Here is a 7,294-nt window from a genome sequence, read left to right as displayed (position 1 = left end):
TATATGTGAATTATACAATGCTATATTGTTGCAAAGGCATTATATATGTGAATTATGCAATGCCATGCTGTTTAGCCAATCATCATGTATGTGAATTATATCATGCTATCATTTTTTTGTATTACGTGTTCCATTTGGTGACAACGTTTGTATATTCAACTACTCTTCCTGTGCATCAGCCATTTGAAGCAGTGATGGAAGTATCTGGAGTGAAAACAAGGTATTCAGAGCAGACAATGCTACCTGCTGAAACAGACATCTTGCTGGTTACAGAGAGCTCCTCAGAGGAGGATTCAGAGACTGATGACCGGTCCTATTTTCCCCCTGAGGTCCATGCTCAAACTTGGCAGGGTTATATTACCCATGTCATGCATGTTGTCTTGCATTGCTTAGTTTTTACATTATATATGGACTGTCATCTGCTTACTTGCTTACTATATAAATCATATATTTGAATTATATCATGCCATCATGTTTACATAGTACATACACAACATCTATCTGAATTATGGCATGGCAACCCATTTAATAAAGACATCATATAGTTATATCATCTCATCCTGTTTAGTGTTTACATTCATCATATTTTGAATTATGGCATTCTATCCGTGAATGTATGTGAATTATGGCATGCCAACCTATTTAATAAACACATTATATAGTTATGTCATGTCATCCTTTTTACATAGTCTCATATTTTGAACTATGTCTTTCCATCTTTTTTAGTTAGCCATCATAATGTGAAATTGTGTCATGCTATCCTATTTAGTTAGCCATCATATATGTGAAATTGTGTCATGCTATCCTATTTGGTTAGACAACAATAAATATGAATTATTTCATGCCCTCTTTTATTCCCCACTATCCATTGCACCTGTCTATCATACAATGTCTATACTTTCAATTACTTTTCTTGTTTATCAGCCATTTGAATTGGAGAGCGTGATGGCAGTATCTAAGGGAGTAACAACACGGTCTTCAGAAAAGATAGTGCTACCAGTTGATGCAGATAGAACCACGGTTGTACTTGCCCAAGGACCAGATCCACCACACATAACCCAGACTCTCGCAGATTGTACCCCTACCCAGTTGGACAGAGAACAAGCTACACCCCTTCAAACCCCAACCCCGGCAGATAGTAACCCAGTTCCAGTTGACACAACACCGTCTCCACCACAGAGCACCCAAACACGAGCAGTTAGTAAGGGAACTACAGTGCCCAAAGCACGAGGACCACCACTCCGAATCCCAACTCAACGCTTAAAGGAGAAGAAGATTTGTTCTCAGGTCAGGTTCTGTAGCTATGGTTCATACTCCTTTGCTCTTGCATGACTGTATTTACTCATACCAACTATTTTCAAATTTGAAGGATGGAATTGAAACTCCAATGGCGCAACAGGTATGTTTTAAACCTGTTTCTTTAACTGGTTTGCTGTTGTAACCTGCTCTATGTTGATTTCAGTTTCAATTGAATAAACAGTTATGTTCTCATGTCATGCACATTACAAGTGTTGTTATTGCTCTATAGTTACCCACCCTTATATTATGTCTATTCTGCTTTGTCTTGAACAAATATTATTTGAACCGTGTCTCTATCTTGATTTGACAACAAAAACTAGAATGATATAGACCATAAAGTGACCATGGTACATAGATATATGTTTGTTTCATGTTGTTATCCTGTCCACTTTACTACTGAACTCATTTACCAAAATGAGTTTCATATACAACATGGTAAACATGTGATGTGTCTGCTTGTTTCTCTTTTAGAATGTGGACAAAATATTGGAGAACAGAACCCCGTTATCCAATGGTAAAGGAAGTAATGCAGATAAGGTTCAAGATAGTGAGACATCCATGTTGGTCTCCAAGAAAGCTGATAAAAATATCTTGACGACAGTGAGGGAACCCAAAAGTCCTGTCTTGATATAGTGTTCGAGTTACTGGCCACTACCGCTGGCACAAGCTCTTCGAACTCGCTGCTTGGATCAGTTCATCTTCTTGAGTCTTAACTTCAAGTTGAAAGACATCGATCAGATGTGCTACGACAGGAAGCTGAAGGAGTGAGGAAGTCCCTGCAGAATTCAGATGCATATTTTCTGGTGCAACAGCAAGAGCTGGAGGATTTAAGCGCCAAACAAGAGAAAGTTAATGAGCTTGCTAAGCATCTTGCCAGCATTATGGGTACCCAGGATATTGTTTCTTGAGATCTTTTGAAGTGGTTTCAGTTCTGGATTTGTTTTGCTGCGGCGTTTATTTACGCTGGTCGTCAACTTTGACAACCAGTGTATATGATATGCTGCTTTGTTCCCTATATTTGCACTGGTGGCGAACTTTGATGCCCAGTGGATGTAATATGTGTAATAGCCATGATAGCCTAGCATTAGTTGCTTGCTTATTTATTTCCTTGTTGTCTTGTTTATTTTTTTACTTGTAGACATTCCAGTTCTTTTTCCGCGGTTAGCTAGTGGCTGCAATAACCTATTTTTTAAGACTAGGCCACAATAACCATGGGCTAATATTTACTATAGTGACACTGGGCCTCCTACTGGCCGTAGAAACAGTGGGTCTTCTACGGGCCGTAGAAACAATGGGCCTTCTACGGGCCGTAGAAACAATGGGCCTTCTGTGGGCCATATTATCAATGGGCCTTATACGGGCCGTATAATCGATTGGCTAAACATGGGCCAAACAGACCGCATTATGGCCATAAATGGGCTAGAGTTGGAATCGTCCGTTCATGGGCCGACCATAACGGGCCATCGTTAATAGGCCGTATTTGATGACGCTATGAAATCGGCCCAACGTATTAACGGACCACAAACGGGCCGACTGTAACCACGGGCTGAATTTGGCCCACAAGCAGAAAATGACAGTAACGGGCTGTAAGTAAATGAATGCTGGAAATGAGCCCAAGAATAAATGGGCTCTGAGAAGGCCGAAAGATAGCATGGGCTGGAAACGGCCCAACGGAATAACGGGCCGTTAATGGGTATAAAGTGATACATTGTTCATTACGGGCCAGTTTCACCATGAGCCGTTAATGGGTGTAAAGTGATACACTATTCATTACGGCCCAGTTTCACCACGGGTCGTTAGTAGGCCAAGAGTTACATAGGGCCTCATATGGGCCGAAAGACGTCATGGGCCATATGTGGGCCAGAAGTGAAAACGGGCTGGAATCATATTGGATGGCCCAGATGACGCTACTGGGCCTAATTCGGATAGGGTGAAATGGGCCTTGGGTTAGCGGGCTGTAAATGGGCTATATTCGAACAGGCCATTAACAAGCTTTCCATGGGCCGGCCCGCCAGCTTTTGTCCAAGTCAAACGGGCCGGCCTTTTCATAGGAATGGGCCTCTGTTGGGCCGTGCCACGTGTCGATGTATCATAGGCGCCTTCCGTCCAATGAGTGGTTGACATCTGTCCCAACGATGAGCCGACACGTGTTTCCTCCAGCCAATGATGATTTTACACGTGGAAAATCCCCATTGGTCGGGGCTGTTAACGGGTTATCGGATCCAAAACCCGACCCGATAGCTTAACGACGTTCCGTTACGGTGGATGCCACGTGTCGGCCACCCTTGACGAAAGCACTTCTGTGACGCGCGATTTATTGTCATGGAAGTGGACACTTCCGTGATGATAATTTTGGTAATGTCATGGAACACTTCTACGACAGCACAGGTATGACTATCTTGGTTCTGTCATAAATTTGTCATGGATGTACATGCATGACAAAAAAAGCAACCTACTGTGACAAACACGTATCCTCACGGAAGTGTATTTTTTTGTAGTGATGGCAATATATCTCAGAATGGCTATGGAAATGCCATGATAGGTAGGTATGGTGGCTGTTTTGAGGAAGGTATATGGTGGGTGTATGATACCGGCGAAAGGTGCGCGGTATTAGAGAGGCTAGCAATGGTGGAAGGGTGAGAGTGCGTATAATCCATGGACTCAACATTAGTCATAAAGAACTCACATACTTATTGCAAAAATCTATTAGTTATCGAAGCAAAGTACAACGCGCATGCTCCTAGGGGGATAGATTGGTAGGAAAAGACCATCGCTCGTCCCCGACCGCCACTCGTAAGGAGGACAATCAATAAATACATCATGCTCCAACTTCTTAACATAATAGTTCACCATACGTGCATGCTACGGGAATCACAAACTTCAACACAAGCATTTCTCAAATTCACAACTACTCAATTAGCACGACTCTAATATCACCATCTCCATATCTCAAAACAATTATCAAGTTTCAAACTCCTCATAGTATTCAACACACTCATAAGAAAATTTTATTATTAATCTTGAATGCCTAACATAATTAAAGAAAATTACCATGCTGTTTGTAGGACTCTCAAAATAATCTAAGTGAAGCATGAGATAACAAAAGTTTCTATAAAACAAATCCACCATCATGCTCTAAAAGATATAAGTGATGCACTAGAGCAAAAACTATATAACTCAAAAAGATATAAGTGAAGCACATAGAGTATTCTAACAATCTCCGAACCATGAGTGTCTCTCTAAAAAAGGTGTGTGCAGAAAGGATGATTGTGGAAAACTAACAAATAAAGACTCAAATAATACAAGACGCTCCAAGCAAAACACATATCATGTGGTAAATAAAAATATAGCTCCAAGTAAAGTTATCGATAGAAGTAGACGAAAGAGGGGATGCCTTCCGAGGCATCCCCAAGCTTTGGATTTTAGGTGTCCTTAGATTATCTTGGGGGTGCCATGGGCATCCCCAAGCTTAGGCTCTTGCCACTCCTTGTTCCATAATCCATCAAATCTTTACCCAAAACTTGAAAACTTCAGAACATAAAACTTAAAGTAGAAAATCTCGTGAGCTCCGTTAGCGAAAGAAAACAAAACAAAACTTCAAGGTACTGTAATGAAATCATTCTTTATTCATATTGGTGTTAAACCTACTGTATTCCAACTTCTCTATGGTTTATAAACTATTTTACTAGCCATAGATTCATCAAAATAAGCGAACAACACACGAAAAAACAGAATCTGTCGAAAACAGAACAGTCTGTAGTAATCTGTAGCTAACACAAGATCTGGAACCCCAAAAATTCTAAAATAAATATCTAGACGTGAGGAATTTATCTATTAATCATATGCAAAAAGAATTAACTAAAGTTTCTGTTTTTTACAGCAAGATTAAAAAGACTTTCCCCAAGTCTTCCCAACGGTTCTACTTGGCACAAACACTAATTAAACACAAAAAACACAACAAAGGCTAGATAAATTATTTATTACTAAACAAGAGCAAAAAGCAAGGAATAAAAATAAAATTGGGCTGCCTCCCAACAAGCACTATCATTTAACGCCCCTAGCTAGGCATAAAAGCGAAGATAGATCTAGGTATTGCCATCTTTGGAAGGCAATCCATAAGTGGCTCTCATAATAGATTCATAAGGTAATTTAATTTTATTTCTAGGGAAGTGTTCCATGCCTTTCCTTAATGGAAATTGGAATCTAATATTGCCTTCCTTCATATCAATAATTGCACCAATCGTTCTAAGGAAAGGTGTACCAAGAATAATAGGACATGAAGGATTGCAATCTATGTCAAGAACAATAAAATCCATGGGCACATAATTCCTATTTGCAACAATAAGAGCATCATTAATTCTTCCCATAGGTTTCTTAATAGTGGAATCCGCAAGGTGCAAGTTTAAAGAGCAATCATCAAAATCACGGAAACCTAGCAAATCACACAAAGTCTTTGGAATCGTGGAAACACTAGCACCCAAATCACACAAAGCATAGCATTCATGATATTTAATCTTAATTTTAATAGTAGGTTCCCACTCATCATAAAGTTTTCTAGGGATAGAAACTTCCAGCTCAAGTTTTTCTTCATAAGATTGCATCAAAGCATCAACAATATGTTTGGTAAAGGCTTTATTTTGACTATAAGCATGAGGAGAATTTAGCACGGATTGCAACAAGGAAATACAATCTATCAAATAGCAATTATCATAATTAAATTCCTTGAAATCCAAAATAGTGGGTTCATTAATATTTAAAGTTGTGACTTCTTCAATCCCACTTTTAACAATTTTAGCATCAAGATCTAAAGACTCCAAAATTTTGGAACGCCTTCTAGGTAAATGTGGATCATATTCAGTCCCATCATTATCAAGATTCATATTGCAAAACAAAGATTTAATAGGGGACACATCAATAACTTTTAGATCTTCATCTTTGTCTTCCAAAAAAAATTCCGGCTTAGCGGCCATCTTATTAACTAAGATGGCTTGCTTATCCAGAACTTCAGCTATTAACTTCTCAAGATGAGCAATCTGAGATTTTAAACCATCAAATTCTTTAGACATATCATCGAGCTCTTTATTCATATAACCCATAAAGATTTTTTGTTCTTTAAGCTCATTTCTAAAGAAATTATTATGCTCAAATTGTAAGACCATAAAACTCTTGACGTTGCTTTCGATCTCTTCTAACCTTTTAAGGTGGAGATCACCAAATCTAGAAAGAGCCATTGTGACAAGCAAGAAACGCGACACACAAGCAAACAAGAAACGGGCAAAAAGAGGCGAATAGAGAAAGAGAGGGAGGATGGAGAGAGAGAGGGCGAATAAAACGGCAAGGGTGAAGTGGGGGAGAGGAAAACGAGAGGCAAATGGCAAATAATGTAATGCGGGAGATAAGTGTTTGTGATGGGTACTTGGTATGTTGACTTTTGCGTAGACTCCCCGGCAACGGCGCCAGAAATCCTTCTTGCTACCTCTTGAGCAGTGCGTTGGTTTTCCCTTGAAGAGGAAAGGGTGATGTAGTAGAGCAGCGTAAGTATTACCCTCAGTTTTTGAGAACCAAGGTATCAATCCAGTAGGAGGCCACGCACGAGTCCCTCGCACCTACACAAACAAATAAACTCCTCGCAACCAACGCGATAAAGGGGTTGTCAATCCCTTCACGGTCACCTACGAGAGTGAGATCTGTAGATATGATAAGATAATATTTTTGGTATTTTTATGATAACGAGAAATAAATATGCAAGTAAAATAAATGGCAAAGGAAATAACTAAGTATTGAAAGATTAATATGATGGAAAATAGACCCAGGGGCCATAGGTTTCACTAGAGGCTTCTCTCGAGAGCATAAGTATTACAGTGGGTGAACAAATTACTGTTGAGCAATTGACAGAATTCAACATAGTTATGAGAATATCTAGGTATGATCATGTATATAGGCATCACGTCCGAGACAAGTAGGCCGACTCCTGCCTACATCTACTACTATTACT

The sequence above is a fragment of the Triticum aestivum genome, chromosome 7A (genome assembly GCF_018294505.1).
Source record: "Triticum aestivum cultivar Chinese Spring chromosome 7A, IWGSC CS RefSeq v2.1, whole genome shotgun sequence".
NCBI classification, from domain to species: Eukaryota; Viridiplantae; Streptophyta; class Magnoliopsida; order Poales; family Poaceae; genus Triticum; species Triticum aestivum.
This window is presented reverse-complemented; position numbering follows the sequence as displayed.